General features: G+C 42.0%; 1 non-coding gene across 1 annotated transcript; it reads left to right on the top strand.

Moving 5' to 3' along the window:
• Nucleotides 1–184: 184 nt before the first annotated feature.
• On the top strand, nt 185–257 carry TRNAT-UGU. Its single transcript has one exon. It is a non-coding gene; the product is annotated as a tRNA-Thr (tRNA).
• Nucleotides 258–19,889: the final 19,632 nt, after the last annotated feature.

Genomic DNA, 19,889 nt, shown 5'->3' with positions numbered 1-19,889 from the left:
CGCAGGGCCGCAGGGCCTCAGGGCCGCGGGTCCCGTCCCGCCGGGGCCGGGGGGAGGCGGCTGGGTCCTGCGGCCGGCCCGGGGGGAGCGCGGCCACGGCGGCAGCGGCGGCGGCTCGGCGGGGAGCGCTGCGGGGGCGGGCGGTGCGGACTGTTAGGCGGAGCGGGGGCAGCTCTTGAGCGGCGGCTCCATAGCTCAGTGGTTAGAGCACTGGTCTTGTAAACCAGGGGTCGCGAGTTCGATCCTCGCTGGGGCCTTGTTAGGTTTTTTAAGTGTCCCTGCGCCGAGCCTGCTGCCACCTTTATTTATTTTAGGGTAGTTGTGTGGGTGGGCACGAACCACGCGTGTGGACGCGGTGGGTTTTGTTATGAGGGGAATAAACGGTGTGGATAAACCATGAGCGAGCAATGACAGGGGTCACCAGTTTAACCCCCGGCGGCACTGTGTGCCGGCAGGAACGGGGCCGCACAAAGTGCCTTGGAAAGTGGCACGGGGTTGGATGGATAAATATTTGTACAGCTCGCACCACAATTTCTCTGATGGGAGCCTCGGCAAAATGCTGTTCAGGGTTTTAAAAGGAACAAATTGCCCCTGAGTGGAGAATAAGCTGCACAGGATTATCTGACTCTTCACAGCCTGTTGGGGAGGCCGAGCTGTAGGTTTTATTTCTGTGCTGGAGGCTGGGCAGAGGAGGTGCAATTTTTTTTTTTTTTTTTTTTTTTTTCCTTTTAGGTTATAGAAGGAGCTAGAAACCTCAGCTCAAATAATCCTCTTGAGCACCACACTTTAAAAATATGCATTAGAACAGAAATCTAGTGAGTGAGACATTTAGTTTCTAGTATTGCCGACACCACAGCAGTTACTGACATCGGGCAGGGAAATTAATGCATACATTTAGGTCGGGGAAAGGCCCACACCTACAGTGCTCACCCTGCGAGGGCTCAACGTGTGGTGTTGCTGTTGAAGATGCTCGCAGCCGCAGGGGGCTGCAGCGCCGCGTGCCCCCGGCTGTGGCTCCATGTGTCAGCACAGTGGTGAGGGCTGTGGTGCTGCCTCAAGTGCCTTCTTGTTTGAGTACTGCCTCCTCATCCCTTCTGGGAAAACAGTGCTTTCTCCTAACCTCAGAGTCCCCAGCTGACCAACATCAAAACCAGTCCCCTGGTTCAGCACTCCTCCCAAAGCAAGAGGCAGGGACACCAGCCCAGCCCAGCACCGCGAGGGCCTGCTCTCTCCAGGGTGCTGGTCAGAGGCCTGTTATGGCCATAGTTCAGCAGCGAGGGGGAGCTGGGTTGTACCACGGCTCACTAGAATGATACCAGATCTCTGGGGTGCAGAGTGAATTACAAAATCATTTGTGCACTTATAAAGCATCATCTACAAAACATTACTGACATGCAGGAGCAACCTCTGCACTTGGGCCTGGCAGAGCCCAGCGCAATCAATGTCTGAGCGCTGGTGATGGGACGGTGAGGTTTTTGCCGTGGAAGGACAGATCATACAAATGATGCGTGACTGATCTGTTCCTTACATACAGCAAATGTAGCAGGAATAGGGTTTGTCTCTTCCTGCTTGTCATAGCTTTATACAGAAACTACCGTGGAAGGCTTTTCTAAAACACTGACAGGTTGATGCGTGTGCCTTTATAGCAGTTGGGAAGCTGCATGAGTGGGAGCTAAGCCACCCAATGTCAGCATTTAAATTGTGCTTCCATTTTAGGAATCTACTAACTGAATCCTCCGAATTAACTGCACGTTGTTATATAAGAGGAGAGAGGCAGATGCTCTTGGAGGCCTCCAGAGGGAGAGCCTGCTCGTCAAAACTGGGTCTCTGTGCTTGTGCAAAGTGCTTCTGGACATACTCAGGCATGCACTATGGCCAGGAACTACCTAGGGGATTGGGTATTTCGGGGACACTGGGTCACAGAGCACCTGAAAATTGGGTCCAGAGTGTGTGACTGCATTTTCTGCTGATGAGATTGAATTTTCATTTTTCAGAGGCATATCTTTATAATTAAACAGGGCCTATTTTAAAACAGCAGATTTTTAAAAATAGTTTTTTTACAATCATATTGCTGTCGTACTATACATAGCAGAGAGCACCCTGTTAGAGCTGACCCCACAGAAACCTGCAGATGACGGCAGCTGGGGGCAAGGACTCAGCAGTGCATCCCAGCCCCCAGGTGAAGGTGGCTGTGGTGGGCCCGGGGCTGGGCCCTGCTGCTCCATGCCTGGTCCTGGCTGTTAACATTGCGTGCAGCAAGACCAACCAGTGCCACTTCTCAAGCCCCCACCTCATTTATACACATGCAAGAGTGGAAAACAGGCGATGCACCTAGGCCTCTCTGGAGCCTATTCCATCCCCATGAGACACCTAAGTACCATTCCAAAATCTCAGCCAAAGAGTGACCCAAAAATTTCCACCGTCCTCGACAAGCAATCCATCTTCAAAGGTCTCAATTTCCTGCTGAAGGAAGCTTTAGCAGCTGTTGTTGCTGAAGGTGAGAAATGTGTCAAAGCTTTGCTCTGAAAAGCTGAGGTGACCTTCACTAGGTCCAGTGATAAAGTTGTTGGTAATGTCATTAGAAAATGTCTTTATGGTTTGTTTCTCTGAACTGTGGTGGAGGGCCTGACCATACTAATTGTGTTTTGAATTTGATTACTAGCAGAGAGCGTGGGAATTACCGCAGTATCTGCAAAGGCAAATCTGCCATCACTGCAAGATATTCTGACCTCATCCTAGAGATCTATCTCTCTGTTGTTTTCTCCTTGTTGTGTTTTTTTGGTTATCCCCCAACCAAGGAAATTTATAGCCAGTTGCTCAGTTCAGCAGCAGGTGGCTTTACACAAGGAGAGGCTTTCTTCATTATTACACTATTTTTCTTTCCAGATATGTAGCAAAATTGACATATCTAAGCCTAGATTACTTCATTGTGATATCATTTTTGATAATGGGAACAGAGAATAGAAGTCAATGACTGGAAAACTGGTTTAGCCTTCAGAGGAAAAATGAAATATAAACTCTTTCAATGTTCCACATGCTTTAATATTGCACATGTATTGCCAAAATGTCATAAGCTCAAAGAACTTTGAGAATCTAAGATTAATAAGGTAGGTTTCCATTGGTTTAGTCAGGAATGAACTAAGGAAATTCTGACTTGTGTTTTTGGACTTGTCCCTAAATACTCAAAGCTTGATGACTTCAGGCTTGTGCCAGTGAGGTAAAGACATGAAGTAAAAGTTGAGACATTTTGTTTCCTCACCTGATGTGAAGGCAGCCATCAAGAAGGTCTCCAATGAATAGTAAAAATATTTGCTTGCAATAACCAAAGGTGTTGTTAGTAATACCAAAAAGAAAAAAAAACACGTGCTTGTCTGCTAAAGATACTTTATAGTCATATGTTGTCATTTAATTCTGTTCTTCTGGTTGCTGAAACAATACAAAATTCTTCATACATGACAAAGCTATCATCTGCCTAGTCAGGTTTTTCCAGGATGTTCCACACCTTGATGCCTAACCACATATTTTTACAAGTTCAGTGATCCTGTCACACTGTCAGAGGGTGGCATTAACAAATTCACAAGCATTGTTTGGAAGTGCATAGAAAGGAGCATGATGTAGACATCTGAACACAACCACCAGCTGTAATACTGGCTCAGTCTGGTGTATTCTGACCTCTAGAGCCAGCTGTCTCCTTGCTCCCTTTCCTCTGTCAAGAAATCTCTCCCTTTTAAAACAAAGTAATTAAAACATTGCTGTTCAAGGCCAGACACAGGCCAAATACATCCCCAGACACAGCGAGAGCTCAATGCATTAGGACTTTGAATGATGATGCAAGACAATCTTCACAGAGGAGTAACAGTAGAAAAAATCTGTGCTTACTGATATTCTTGGCAAAAGATCACATTTCAGAGCCAGTTGGCTATGGATGGAGGGACAACTAATGAACCCATTCGGCTTCAGGTATGGATGTTATTTACTGCAATGTTAGCATTGGAATTAGAATGTTTAAAAAGAGCAGGGGCCTCTGATAATGAGAAAGTACAGATGAATTAAATCATTCAGTGTTTGCCAGGAGAGTTACTATTGTGTTTTAAAGAAAACTACCGTTTTCTACATTGTTAAGGAATGTTTTCCTTATGCACATTACTACATGTTACTGTTAGTAAAGCAAATATATATTTATAATTATTTACCTATAGGCACATAAACATATATTTTTGAGGTGTTACCAGTGCAACACCTTGAAGTACAGAAGAAAAGCAAACAGCAATGTCTTATTGCCCCTCCCCAAGATATTTAGCTAGCTATGCAATATATGATCCTCACCTTGCTTGCATTTCAGTATATGTGTCAGTCTATAGCTTTTGTAGAGTGATGTTGCCAAAGATAAAGCATGGCCTTTTCCTATACAGTTTATAATTTAATGGTGGGAACACTAGGTCGTGACAGTACAGGATCCAGGTACACAGTAGGTCTGAATATAATGAAATGCATAGGGCAGTAGAGAGGAGAGTCCTTTCAAAATCTCGTGATTTACTGGGGCTTGAGAATAGGTGAAAAAAGTTTACTTTAGAAAGGATGAAACTCTGTTCTTTTAGAAGCTATGTATCTTATGTATATACAAAAATTACCTCCTGTCATCACTAAACTCAATGGTCTCTTCAGATCGTTACTATATTTCTGGCTTTCAGGTGACCAAAATTAGTTTGAAAGTGGAACTAGTCTTAAGATCAAGGTAAAGCTTAAATGAAATTTAGAAATGTGAACCTGAAGTATTAGGGAAAATAAAAAGATAATTCAACTCCCTTGCCTGATTCTCTAGGACTGGTTTTCTAGATCTATCCAGTTCAACTTATCTTAATATCAACATAAATGAATCAGGAGTCTGTAAATGGAGTACCATAAAATAAGGCTGGTAGCAACTGTGCTAATCTCTATTCAGATCAGAGAGGCTGCTTTGCTGACATCAGAGTAGGCAGACTGCGAACTAATGCTGCATGTGTCTGTCTGCCTGTCTGCCTGTATCTGATTATCCCTCAGACAGACCCTGTGCGCTGGCTGCTCACAAGGAAAGCACTTCCATTCCTTTTGGAGATAAACAGAGGAGCTGTTCCTTCTGGTCACCAAGTTACAGATTATTTTTGGACAAGAATGCTGTTGTTTGCAATCCCCCTGCTGTATACGTGAGACTTGCTCATGGCCGTGGGGCCTGTACGTGTAAACAGCCCCAAATCAAGATACAGTCCTGACAAGAGGTATGAGTATGTCTGCTCGTTCCCTTCAGGGCACTGCTACTGCTGATCACTTTGCCACTGCAAGAACCATAATCCGCACCAAAAGCCATTTGTAATGGAAATTAATAAAGAGCAAAACCACACGGATGAGTATTTCTCACTGCATGTAGCAGCTGTATAGAGACAGCTGTCACTACCAATGTGCTAATATTTTTAAGATTGATAAAATATAGCATTGAAGAGCCATACAGTTGAGCTATGCAATAAAGAGACTTTATTTTGAATGGGATTCACAAATTTAATTTTAACTATTTCCACTGTCCCACCAGAACAGTGGAAGCAGAACTGGAAAGCACTGTCATCACTATTTTACAGTCACCTTCTCACCCCCTGAAAACATTGCTGCTGGCCCGACCGGTGTATCTGCTGCCTGCACAGTTAGGTAGCAGCATCTGGGAGAATGAAGCAAGCTGGAGCTCGGGAGCTTGACACCTGAGTGCCCAGCACTATGGGCTGGCTTTTCCAGTCCATACTGAGCCATTTGTGCTCTGCCTCTAACCCTACCTTCAGGATGGGTTTTGGAAGCTTGAGCTCACCAAGTCCATCAAGCAGCATGTGAGCCTGAGCTGGTCCTTCTGGGCTTGCGTTCCCACTTGGTGAAGCAGATTGCTTACTCTAGATTTGAGCTACAGAGACACCCAAAATGTGGGTGGTAAAGGAGGCTATGGATAATGAAGGAGACTGTGTCAGTGGAGAGCTCGAGTCCTGAGCGAGCTCAGCAGCAGAGATGTAGCTTGAGAGAAAGCACTAACTGTGATGTGCTGCAACACCACGGCTGCTTGTTTAGCTTATAAATGTCAGTCATCCAATTAGTTCAGTGAAGCTTTTCAAAACATTGCCTGTGAGGTTATTATAATTAAAGTGCCAACAAAAAATAGTCTACATTCCAAGGCCTGAGCAGCAGAGAAGAAATAATCAACACAGGACCAAGCCTGAATCTGATAGAAACGGTGCAGATAAACCTGGACATTACAATCAGGTTTCTTTACTGCCTTGTCTTTGCTGTGATTTTCACCTCTGCCCTGTTCTGCATAGTTTGCTCAGCATGGCAGCCTATCTGCTGAGTTTTCCTCCAGCCTGATGATGAAAAAGCAGACGAGTGAAGTATTGCAGGTGTCCACCAGGAACGGGGGCTGTTACAGCACATCCAGTGCAGGCAGCCCGTGGTCCAGCTGTGCTGGGGGGTGAGGGCAACCTGCTGTGCAGCTGGGCAGAGGAATTAGGGGCTGCGTTCAAGCACAGCACCATCAATCATGAAGAATCAATTCTTGCTCCTCCCCTCAGAGCTGCAAAGTGCCAGGGGCCAGCTGTCCTCAAACAGAGCTGATAAACACATCTGAGGAAATGTCAGACTGGCTAGGCAAACCTGATACTCCTAAACCACCACTGACAGGAGCCCAGATCTCACCCAGCCCTCGGTGATGCTGCAGTAACAGCTCAAGCCTCTGATCCAGTATGTCTTTTATCCATTCCTCCATCCTCCCCTGGGCTTTCCATACATCTTTGCTCTCCTGGCTTCATGCTGCTTCACCCCTTCATTTGCATTCAGCTCTGACTGTTCTAATCTGCTTTTTCAAAGCCGGTCTTTAATTTTTATCTCTTTGTTCCTTTATCCCATCACAAAAGCCCTGAGACACACTTTCTCAATGCACACTCACAGACATGTTCAATTTATTTATTTATTTATTTATTAATGCTCCCCTAAAATAGATATTTTCCAGTGATTTTTTTTTTTTTTTTTTTCCAGAAGACATTTTTATCCCACTATTCCAGCATTTCTGCTTCCTCAGGGGCTCGGTTTCTTTTTGGTTAGGAAAGAGAAACTAGGTGAAGATGTAATGCAGGTCTGGACAATACAGAGACCACTATAAATATCAGAATTGCAGATGATGTGGGCTCAGTCTGTGTCATTTGCTTAATCCTCAGTGCTGTGCTAAATGATTTACCAAGGCTGCTTTTTTTTTTTTTTTTTAATAAATCCTCCTGAACCGAGTTTTTTCTCCTGCTATCAACAATCATCAAACTTCTAATTGCCCACCAAGGCCTCCAGAGTTTAAGTTGAAAATAAAATCCGAAAATAAGACAATGGTGATATCTGTATTGTTTTGCCTTATAAAATTTGTGACGTTTGTTTTAGTCAAAAATGACATCAGCATCAGTTGCTTAATGGTGCAATTGAAATAAAATCACGTAACCAAGTAGGTAAAATTAAAATCCAGGGGGACTGAGTTGTTAGGCTTTAAGACGTACTTGATTCAGCTCTTGCCTGAGTGTATTTCATTACAATGAAAGCAATGTCAATTCACTTATACTCAGTGCCCTGTGTCAGCATCCTTAATATTTTACTCACACCTGCCTCAAAACTCCCACTGATTCATCCCAGGGAAGTGTGGGCTGGATGCTAAGTAAGGACTTTGGCGTTTGGCTGTCAGTGTTAGAGTTCATCTGTCCCTTTGTAAAAAGTGTACGTATAGCAGGAACCGTACTGACACTGAATGTTGGTGAAGTGCAAGGCTGAGGCCAGCAGTTACACCGTAAGTCCTGTACATGCTTTGACTTTTAAGGGTAAGTTAAAAGTCACCATTTTGTAGCCTGCAGCACCAGAGTGGAAAGTTACTGAGTTCTGTTGTAGCCAGAGTGCTCTTTAGTTATCACATGCCTTACATTTCTGAGGTGGTTTTGTCAAAGATGCAGGCAACTTCTAAAATTTTTGGATTCCTGAAAATATATAATAGAAGTTATTTGATCATTTAAACTGTTGACTTCTGAGGAAATTTAGATTACGGTATGGTTCTTAATTAAAATGTTCATTACCTTCCCAGTGGCAGCTATTCCTGCTTCACTTGCTACTGCCTCTCCACTTTGTCTAATTTTGGGGTGTGTCCACAACAAAAAAAAACAAGAGAACAATCCCTCAAAGCCTTTCAGTGCCTCCCTTTTCTGATCCTACAATGTGAAGTTCAGCCAATATTATTATATATCCTAACAGGGTGTTTTCTAATGCTAGTTGGCAGATTTTGTCCTGAAAGAAGTACGAGTTTTTTATGTGATGGAGTTAGCACCAAAGAGTTTCACGATAGCAGAGTGGTGGTGAGAAAACAGGGCAAAGAAAACCTTACAGACACTGCGAGATGTTTGCCCAGACAAGGTTTTGCTTTTTCTGGAGGCTTCTAAAGCACAATAACAATGCAGTGTGCCAGCTAATGCAAAGGATGACCAGAGCTATTATCTTTATAAAGCTTAGCTATTGAAAAATGAGCGAAGGATGTAATTACACTGATTGTTAGCTGCTCTCTAAATTATTATCTGTGACAATAAAACTATTAACAATTTAACTTTAAGAAGCCAGTTGACTAATTAGTTCAGGAGAACTATTCAAAACACTGTCCTTGAGGTTATTATAATTAAATTCCTAATAGCCTATATTTCAAACTCAAATTCTAGCTTAGCTTGCTCCACAGAAACTGGCAAATGTCAGGACCATCAATATTGTAGAGTAGACCAGAGTCCTCTTGTCCAAAAGCTGATGAAAGTATGTATTCATCTGAGTATAGGCAGCTGAGGACAAAGAAAAATGAGTGCTATGGAGGAACTACTGATGAGTTTCTTGGATCCAGAGATTAGGCACACATTCACACTAGCAAATTTCTGAGCCACAAGTCATCCCTAATGAGGTCTCAGCAGTGCTGTCAGTGACAGCGAACTGCGTAGTGCTTCAGGGGCTGCATCTCTTTACCACCTTGACATTCATTAAGTACACAGCACAGCAGGAAAGCAGCTGCTCAGCCCCTTTATCAACTCATCCCATAGTACAAACACACACTAACTCACTTTACATTAGCATTTCTATCACTGCTGCCAATGGTTGGGTCAGGAGACACAGGAGAGGATTTCTTCAAAATTCTGACAGTGGACAAAACCAGAGGCTTCTCGTTCCCTTTCTCCTTGATCTCTTGACTGCTTTCTAATCTCTGCTGAGCTACAGTCTCTTCTACCTTTGTTTCTTTCTTGATAGGAGTGTTTTTGGCTGGATGGTAACTTGGCACAGCCGTTTTAGACTCCTGTCATTACTCTTCTTTCCTCCGACCACCACAGGAAAAAAAAATGTTATTTTATGTAAGGTTATTTTGCTAATGTAGGTAGTAAAGCTTTGATGGGGGCTGGCTGAGCAAATTTGGTAAGATGCCTTGCCATCAGTTCAGGGGTACCAGGTATAGGCTGTAGTGTGGTCTGGTGATGAAGACTTCCCCCTTCCCTGCTCTCCACCCTCATCAAGCTGAGAGCAGGAACCTAAGAAGCCAAAGATGTCATTACACCTGCTTTTTGACATGGGACAATGACCTGTCATTACACCCCTGTCTTAATTGTTTGTTAGTTACAGGCATTCTGCCTTTGTACCATTTACCTTTGGATGAAATCTTGCCCCTTTTTTGAGCATCCCCTGTAGAAAAGCCCTTACGTGACTTTTGCTAATAACCTCATTTCTGTGCACCTCAAAGGCCACAGGTGCCCAGAAGCTGAGACTGTATATCAGCTTCTACTTGAACTTAAATCAGGTAAGGTAAGTTATAATTTAACACCTTCCTGAGGGAGAGATTAGTCTTGCATGGTATAGTAGTTGCCCCTGACCTTGCTTATTGAAAGAAAATGACCCAAAGAAAAGCTGATAGAAACAGAAGCATAGTATTTATTATTAAACATTTATTTTACTTCATGGTAAGAATAGAAACTATTACTTGATCTCCTGTTTTTAAAGACAAGAAAAGAAACAGTCTTACCTGCTTCTATTAGTGGGGGACAATATTATCTATTAATAAAGGAACCAAGAAAACTTTAGGAAAGTTAAAAAAAAATATAGTGGACTACATCCAGACATAAAGCAACGTCACACACGTGTTCCAATCTGATATGATCCAATTAACTATGGCGGCCCATCAGCTGAAGTTACTATAGGGGACAGGATGTATGCCTCAATTGCTCATTTAATTGCTCAGTTAATGTATCACAGTTGATCAAGATCAGTAACTTAGGAATATAGTAGTAAGTAACTTACTGATACTCTTTGTAGACAAATGTACATGTGCAAAATAATGAATTTTTATATTGAAAAAATTCATTCATTTTTCCTACATTATCTATTTTATAAGAATTTCATGTATATCAGATTTTATGACTCATAGTTATTGACCTGAAAGTATCAATTTGGTCACTGTGAATTAGTATCGACTAATATTGTGAATCAGTGAATATTCTGATAAAGCTGTAGGTGCTTTAAATTATAAACAGTAAAGACCAGCTGGATGAATTTATGTGGGCATGTGCCTTTCCCATCTGGGACTACGTGTTACCAAGAATTTCATCAAGGGGTAGCACAACCAAATTGTATTTGTCTGCTTTACCTTAAGAACACGAGGCCAGTATTTGTCTCCTTGCTTCCTACTGACACGCTGAACAAGGTGCTTGTTGAGGCGCCCTCTGAGAGACACTTATTTTCTGTCTGCCAAAGTCAGAGGATCTTTGGGGTGAAGGGTGCCAGGGAAGAGAAACTGGAGCATAGGCAGATGTCACAGTGCTGCAGTGCAATGCTAGCCATCTTTTCCTAGGAATACTTTGGCTGGAGATAAAACACCTCATCACTGACAGTCACTGACAACCAAAGTGTTAGGGCTGCTGGAAATCAGTCGTGACAGACCCTGTGGCTACTTGCCCCTGTCCCGACACTGCCAGTCATGCTGCATGGGCAGAGAGCCAGCTAGGTGGCTGCTCCCTGCAGACATGTTTTAGGGCTTCCAGACTAACCATCTGCCTCGGTCTCCATCCGTTCGTTGTGTGATGTGACAGTAAGTGCAGGTATGGGCTGGCACACTTCCCCTGCTGTAAGGTGCTCTCTGCTGACCAGAAATGGCCCTTTTAATTAGAGGGGCTCTGAGAACAGGAACGCCACGCTGTGAAGGATTTGGGTGTTTCAGAGGTTGGCACAATTTCATACAGGAATGAGAAAACTATTGACTATTCTTTGAGCATGTCTTTTCCACAGGTGACAGGCTTATTTTTTGGTGACATAGCTGAGGCCTCATTCCCTGAGTCTGAGAAGATTGTTTGATACTGCAACAGCCTCAAGAAACTGAACATCCACTTCTGCCTTCCTCCACCCACAAAGCTGAGCTACTCTGATACACCAAGTTACTCACTTGGGAAGAAACTAGCCTGGTTTAACACACTTTATTTTGATAAATACACCCTGGCTGTTTCTTATCATCTTTATGTCTCTGGATGTCTAGCTGCAGATTGTTTCACGTTTTGTTACAGGTATTAAACTTGAGCTGACTAGCCTACAATTTTCCAGCTCCTCCTTTTCCCTTTCTGTAGCACAGCACTATAGTTGTCCTTGTCACTTCTCTTTGTGTCTTAAAGCAGTTCAGTTTGTTTCAATTAATCCTAAATCTTCTAAGGTGAATTTCAGCAGGCTCCCCTGCCACGCACATCTCATCTAAGTATTTACTATCTGCTCTCTCCTAATTTTAGCACTGCTCCAAACCACTTAAATTTGTTAAGAATCTGGTCACAGCTACTCTTTTTTTAATGAAGGCTCAGACAGTGAACATTCTGCTTTTTTATATTATTTCTACCATTTTTCATCGTTCCTGCTTAAGACCAGAGCAATGCTCTCTTTTATCCCAAATGTATTTCTGAAAGCTTTTCTTGCTGTCTTTTATGTCCTTTGCTGGTTGCAGCTCATTTTATGTCTCAGATTTTCTGATGTTATCTGTAAACCACTTTAACTTATGTTCAGTCAGTGTCCATGTTTCCATTTTTAAACTATTCATTTTTGATTTTTAGGTCATTAGCAAGCTCTTGATGTTCTTGATATTGATCATTTGCAGTACTTATCTTTCCTCTGCAGAGGGATAACCTGCTATTGTTTCAAAATACAACACCACAGTATTCTACTCCAAAAATGTCAAAAGGATGTTTCAACAGCCTGAACTTTTTTCTAGCTTTAGTCCATTAAAAATTAAATAAAGCATGGCAAATCAATCCCCTTTCAGAATAACGTTGATTTTGACAGACCACATATAAGAAAATTTCGTGTAACTTTTTCAGCAAACTATTTTAATAATAGTATTTCAAAGATGGACAACATCCACAGGAACAGGAGAAAAGAAAGAGGAAATATAACTGTCTGACTGTATCTAACACGGCAAGAACATCAGATAATACTCCATTACGGCAATGCTTTTACAGACTTATTGGCAGTGGAGGTCTGGCAAAGAAAGCCCTTTTTACCTTCTGCAGGATAAAAGTGCATGTGGAAGATCTGTATCAAGGAACAAGCATCCTGCCCTAAGGCCATTTCCATGGGCAATGCAGACCACTAGGGCTGTGGTACCAGATGGCAGAACTGTAAAAACCTTTTCTATATGCCCTAGTTATCTCTGATAATCTGCCAGGTCGGTTTTACAGGTGAACTGCATAACCTTTTCCTGGACAACTGTTTTTTGTTGTTGTTGTTGTTGTTTCTAGCTAAGTGGTGAACTTTCTCAGGTGAAGAAAGTCCAACTAAGAACATATCAGTCAACGAGAACTGTCAAAATATTGAAAAATGCTTTGCTGGAAGCAGGAAAGCTTAGACCCACTAGGTGCATGGGAGCCCCACAGCCAGCTGCCCCCAGCCCCAAGAGCAGAGCTGACTCCCCAGGTAGTTTAAGGACATTCCTCCTCCTGCAGACCACCTCCATCTCCAGAGACACTCTGATTAATAATTGCATCTCTCAAAGACTTAGAAAAGTTTCATGTTTTGCACATCTTTGTGAAAACTCATTTCAATTCAAACCACTTTGCTAGTCGATATAGTGCTTGAGATGCACAGCTCTAAAGACAGCCCTTTAAAAAACAACAAAAACTGCAACAATCACCTCTAGGTTTAGGTGTCTTTTATTTGAGGGCTTTTAATTGTAATAGGGGTCTTTCACAGAGTCTTCCTACTGCTCTGAGCAACTCCAGAAGTTTATTTCACACTGATTTCCCTGAGGATTTTCTTCTCTCTCCTCTGCCACTTCCAATTCTCTGTGATTGCTAGAGCAGATAACCATCATTAGCAAACCGGCAGTGTTTGCCAGGCTGTCTTTATTCTCCTACCCTGGCAAAGTTATGCTGTCATCAACAGCCCTTAAGTCTCCTTAGATTTCACAGCAGACACCAAGGCACAGCGTTCAGCTCTTCTAATTGATGTGATACAGCTGGATCCAGCCCTGCTGGAAGAGCAGCCCCTGTAGCTCAGTCTGGAGGCTGGGGAGAGGTGAATGCCATGTCTCTCCCTCCAGAATGCCTCCAGAATGCTCCATGCCTCCAGAATGCTCTGCTGATGCTGCCACAGTTCTGGAGGTGACAGAAGAAAACAGATACATAGGTGCACTTGTCCTGTGCGGGATGGTGTCAAGGGCCCGGGGCAGTAGTGAGCAGACCACACCGTGCAGGTTCAGTTGGGTTTGTTTTCCTTACAGGCTGCACTCAGCCCATGAGCCAAAGGCTAAGCTCCTCTGTTGCAATTGGAAGAATAGAGTATCAGACACAATTAAGGTTATAGGTGTATGGAGAGTCATCGAGTCAGACTGGTTTGACTATCTGCAAAACTATCTGGAAACTATCTGCATATTGGTTTATGCAGATAGCCCAGACTGTCATCAGTCAGGGCAGCAATGTATGACTGATCCGAAGCAAAGGGTATTTTTTCGTGGAGTCAGTTGTTTGATTAAAAAAAAATAAATATTTCCAAACTGTGCAACACACCTTACAAGGAAAATACTACGTTGTTATCGTTTGTTGGAATGAACCTTCCTTAACAAGTGAAAATTCTTGTACAGCTGAGACGTGAGCAGTGTTAACAAACTCCGCTAATTCTCAGAGAGGTTTATTATCTGTATTTCTGAAAACACAAAATTAGGAGGGAAGAGACCTTCTCAGCTAGCTTGTTGAGGAGGTCAGTACATAGCAAACTTCTTGCAATTAGAAGGCATCCCAGGACTCATGTTACGATAGATGTTGTCACTTCTGAAGGCATTTTTTTTATTCAGACACTCAGCTTTGCCATGTGCTTTGCAAATGCACTTGAGGCAGGCTGACATTCAACACAGCACATGGTCTGGTGTGTCTTAGCCCTGAATTTCAAACCAGCTGTGACTTAGCTCACAGCTCAAAGCAGCTGAGAGTATCAGACTGTTTTATAGTTTAGGCCAGATGGGACACAGATGAGTTTCTTAAAACAGCTGGCATCTCAATTGAAATAATTATTGCAGCTAATCAGAAAAAGCTTGAAAAATCAAGTTAAAAAATAAATACAGCAAGAAATCTGAATTATCTCGCATTTCTCTGACTGGAATATTTGCTTTTCTAAGCTACCTCTCTAATTGTTTCTTTTTTTTTCTCACACTGTCCTCCAACCCTACCGTGTGGTAAAATATTTGCCTTGTGCAGAAGATATAAAAGTTATTATACTGTAAGGGCCTAAGACAATTGCTAGGGGTGCATGCCAAAACATTGTCTGCTTGCCAGGGTTACACGTTGTGGAAGCAAAGCCAAATTGGGGGTTCATGTGCAAGAAGTTTGGCAATAAAAAGTAAGGCACTAAGGGAAAGAAAAAGGATGTTGACATGAACTTTGAAAATAGTACATTACTGGAAGCAATCATTGTGCCTAAGCTTTGTTTTAGCTCGATGTCTAGAACTTATGCTGAAGGTGGCCAGAGTCATCTGGTTCTGTCAGTAATGCTCAGCCTTGGTTTCAGTAATAGAAGATCTCACCACTCTTGAGCAATCTTTGCTTTTGTAGGTTGCTGACTTTGCTTGTAGTTACGCTTGTTCATTTCTGAGGAGAATTTAGCTATGGCAGCTAATACTGTTTAGTGAAATGCTGTCACTTTGTTAGCATGCCTCTGTCAAAAACTGCCTTGTGCTGACACTGAAATGCTCTTGCCAAGCTCCAGACAGCCTCCACTCCCGGTGGCTCAGCACTTTCAGCTATTTGTGATGGTACTCTGATTTCCCTAGGCTGGCAAAGTGAACACAAGGGTCTTGGGTATGGTTAGATTAAATGCAATGGGCAGAATATGCCACCTAATAATACTTTTAATAAAAACATCGGAGTATCAATGTCCACTGGCCATTGAAAATCAGCTGTAGGAAACATGAGCATGTGGGTTCCATCTCGACCATACTGGAGCCCATTAGGTCTCCATAAATCTGTATTGCTCATCACAGCTGTAGCTCCTCAGGATAAAGTTCCCCATGCTGTGCAATTTGTATGCAATGAAACCACGAACTATTAACCATTAATTTTGTGAGTGAAACGTACTATGTAGCTCTAAAATTTCAAAGTCCGCTTCTACTTATAAAGGTACACACAATGAGTTTTAAATTTGCTGCTGCTGCTGCTACACAGCTTGGTGATAGTTTCCCTTTCCATCTGTGCTAAATAAGGTAACAAGAAATACTTACTGACCTCCAAAATAACCTTCATGATTTGTATACCTACCCTATCTCCCCTCAGACATTTCATCATTAAATTTCCCAGGCAGAGAAAAGAAAAAAACCTTGAAATGTATTTTATTACTTGAAAAGAACTGGACCTCTTCTAAGGGTTGTCTGACTCGGTTGCTTCTCCCTCACTTTAGAATGTCTAGAGCTGATTTTTTATTTTGTAGCTGTTATTAGCTGATGTGCTTTGATCATGTTGGAAGGCACTGTGAGATTTTTCACCACAGAGCACGTCTTCAAGTTTTTGTTTCTTTTTAATGTATAACAGAAGCTGATAAGAATGTTAGTTGAAAGGGAGGAAAATGATGAGTGCAGTACAAAAATTTGTTCTCTGTGCAGCACAAGCTGCAATAACTTTGGCAGAGCATTTAAAGAGAGATGAAATAGTAATATGGAAAGGTTTCTTTCCTTAAGTTCTTTTTGACACAAAAGAAAAGGCAAGAAAAAAAAAAAAAAAAAAACTTGTTTATTGCTTAGAAATTTTTATATATATATATATATATTTTTTTTTTTTCTGCTATGCTTTTTCTATTTTTTAATCAAAAATATCAAGGAAATAAATCTGAAGAACTGAAAGAGGAGGACTTGCTTGCCCTGTTTTAAAACAAGTAGCTGGGAAAAAAAAAAAAAAAAAAAAAAAAAAAAAAGGTCTAATGTCTGTTTTCATTGTTAAAGACCAAACATTCTTTCCTATGAAGGGAGTGCTGAAAAAACCTCCCCCAGTGGGGACAGATAGTACTTGTCATTTTGATATGTTCAAGGTGGAAATAATATCTAATACCTCATTTTTATTTGTTGTGGGCAAATGTTACTCCATGATATTCTGTCCTTCATGCTTAACTTACATATTTGAAAAAAATAATCTTTTTTTTTTTTTTTTTTTTTTCCTTTTGTAAATCAATATAAAGAGCTTGCAGTATCCTTTTCAAAATAACAAGTGTTTACCTGGCTTTTCCAACTCTCCTTTAGCAGGCTTCAAGTGGACTAGGCCTGGGTTCCTGTTAGCTGTCTCTAAGCAAGTAGGGGCAATTGTGAGCAAATGACCCAGAGCAGGCAATTAAACTGGCTGTTGCCTTCCATCTTCTGGGAATAACTTGCTAGATAGGTGAAGGTACATCTGAATTTATACAGTGCTCCAGAATCCTTTGGGAATGTAAAGCTCTCAAACATTATCAATATATTTGCAAGTCATAGTCATAGAATTTGAAGTCATTGAAGTCATAGAATCATTCATGTTGGAAAAGACCTTCAGCCGCTCAGGCAGTGAAAGCACTGCACAGCCTTCCAAATAGCCTGCACAATGTACTGGCCCATCAAGCTTAGGAGAAGCTGGTACTTTCAGTATTGCCAGCAAATGCTGTGCAGTACTTCCTAACTGGGAGAGTGTCAAGTTGCTCCACACCTCTACAAGCTGTTGTAAATACAGTTTCTGACCTGCTGCGGCTCTGAATGGGGAAGTCTTACCAATGCCAATAAAGGTTTAAGTATATGAGCCTAGGAAACAGTATTAAGCCTCATAGGGGATCTTATGTATCTCTAAAATAAACAAAAGTAGCCTACAACATTTTCTGAGGACATATCTTTAACCTAAGGTCTCATCTATATTAATATTCCTGCAGACTTTGTGCAGCCTGTTAGGGAGGCTTAGCCTGTGCAAGCAGCTAGGCTGTAGTGAACTCCTGGCCATCAAAAAGATTTAAGTTGCTTTAAATAGACTTGTAGGAATCTGAAATACTTTAATCGCCTAGCTTGCAGCAAAGCATTTGCGGTGTCTGGATTTATTTATATTCTCCTCACATCCTCTGGAGCAAGAGATAATGGCTGATAACATTTCCTTCTACCCCACTAACTTTCCATAATTACTGTACAAAGGTTTCTGCACGTCCCCAGACTTAAGGCACGGTGACAGGGCTGCCTGTGCAGAACAGAGGATCTATTTACTAGATTAAATAGGAAGTGAAGAGTCGGGATTAGATACATATTTTATAAATAAGCAATATGTGGAAAACAATTGTTGTGGTAAAAAAGTCGGTGGTTCACTAAATTTTAAAGTCAATAAATTTTGAATTATCCACTAGCTATAGAGCACTAGGTTTATCCTGGCCTTGGACAAGGGTAATGGTGAGGTGGAAAGCTCCTTGCCATGAGGAAGGAAGCAATGTGTATGATTGACCTTACATAATAAGTACATATTTAGTAGTAGTTTCCTTAAACCTCATTTTGGATATTTTGGTGAACTTTTTGACATCCCCACTCAGTTGCTTTCATCATTGTTATGATTATAACTTAAACTGCATGTTTGCCTAATACAGGAGCCCTTTGGATGAAGCTCTCAATGACCCAGATTCAGGCTCCTAAATCCTCAGTCCTCAATTAAACACAAACTGCCCCATGTTTCCTGCTGCCCAAACCAGCCTGCTGGTTTTAGCAACAGACAGACATGGATGAGTAGTTCTTGTCGGGGCCCTGAGGATGCTGTCAGCCCTTACAGGCCCCAAACCATCCCCTTGGGGGCCTTCTTCACCCTGCCCAGGCCCCCAAGTCAACCCGGGGCCGTCAGCCCCTGCTTGTGAGGCCGCATCAGGGCTGGGCTCCAGCTCCCCACAACCCAGCCCTGCCCTGCCACGGGCCCTGCCAAGCCAGGCCTGCCTGCAGGCCCACATCCAGTAATAAAATGTGAAATGCAACCTGTTGTTTGTTTGTTTCACCAGAAAGGTCAATGTAAAGCTCGTTTGGGAATGATCTTTCATGTCTTATATGCAGACAGACCTCTGTGTAGGTCAAAACAAAACAGAACAAAAAACAGCTTGTCCTTCAGGGCTGAGACCAGTCTTAGCTTGCATTTCTGCATAAAATAAATGAATGGCTCATGTCAGGTTCTCACTCTGGGTTCATCCACATGGTGACACCCACAGCCCAGCTGGCTCCTCCACATACTTTTCACTCTAGCACTCTTTAATTTATACTAAGTTTTCCCTTAATTTATGCCATCTGTGAAAGTCTGAGCTTTTAATGACCAAGGACATCCTTCAGTGAGACATAATGGGCTGTTGCTGACAGCCAGGAAACAGCTGGAGTTATTGCCTATCCTGATCTTTGGCTGGTCATTTGGGAGGCCATCCATGCCTGCTAGATAGCTGACAAGTTGATAGATGAGAGCTGATTTTGCTGCCCAGAAATTTTCTGATGAGACTTTTCTGCTTCTCTGAAGTTAGAAAGCCATGCATGTCATGCTAGACCCTGCTAGCTCAGCTCTCACTGGGCACGTTGAGTCTCTGGTGAATCCTTATTCCCAGTATCTGAGTCCTGGTCTTGAGCACCCCAAAATTGCATGGGCATCTGGAACTGATGTTGAGCAGTGGCTTGTCAGTTTAGATTCTTTATTTTGATGGTATTCAGCTCTAAGTGTAAAAAATAACTTGTCAGAAGATATCTCCTACTTAGTCATAGTCCTACAATTACGAGGACACAGAAAATTATATCACCTGACTTGGCAGAATTTTCTTTACTAATTTTCAGTGATGCTTATGCACAAACAACCATGCTATTTTTATATACATACATAATCTAAGATCCTACAATCTCTGTTAAAATACTTTAAAGTACTTCTTTTTTGTTTGTTTTAATTTGTGTAAATCTAGTACAATTTTGTACACAGACACAGCTAGAAATTGCACTAAACTTAAACTAAAGAAAAAGCAGTTTAAACACAGGATCATGTGCTGTTTGTGGATCAGCTACAGCTTTTCTTCCTTCTGCTTTTCTGCAAGAAATAACAGGTTCAACCCAGAGCTTTGGCAATGTCAAAAATTACTCAGAGCTAGCAGGAAAGTATTATTATTATTATTATTATTATTATTTATGATGGACAGTGGAAAAAAGGCTGAATTCAGCTGACAGACATTTAAAATAGAATATCATATTTCTGGTCCATGCAGAGTTTTAGATGAAACAGGTGTGTGGATTTCTTAGGTCCTTTCACTCTTACCAAAATGGCTTGCACTGTTGATGCAGCTAAGTTTGTACTCCAGATGTCTGTCTCACTTTCTGTAGTAGGGGTGTC

The sequence above is a fragment of the Oxyura jamaicensis genome, chromosome 5 (genome assembly GCF_011077185.1).
Source record: "Oxyura jamaicensis isolate SHBP4307 breed ruddy duck chromosome 5, BPBGC_Ojam_1.0, whole genome shotgun sequence".
Lineage (NCBI taxonomy): Eukaryota > Metazoa > Chordata > Aves > Anseriformes > Anatidae > Oxyura > Oxyura jamaicensis.
This window is presented reverse-complemented; position numbering and strand designations above follow the sequence as displayed.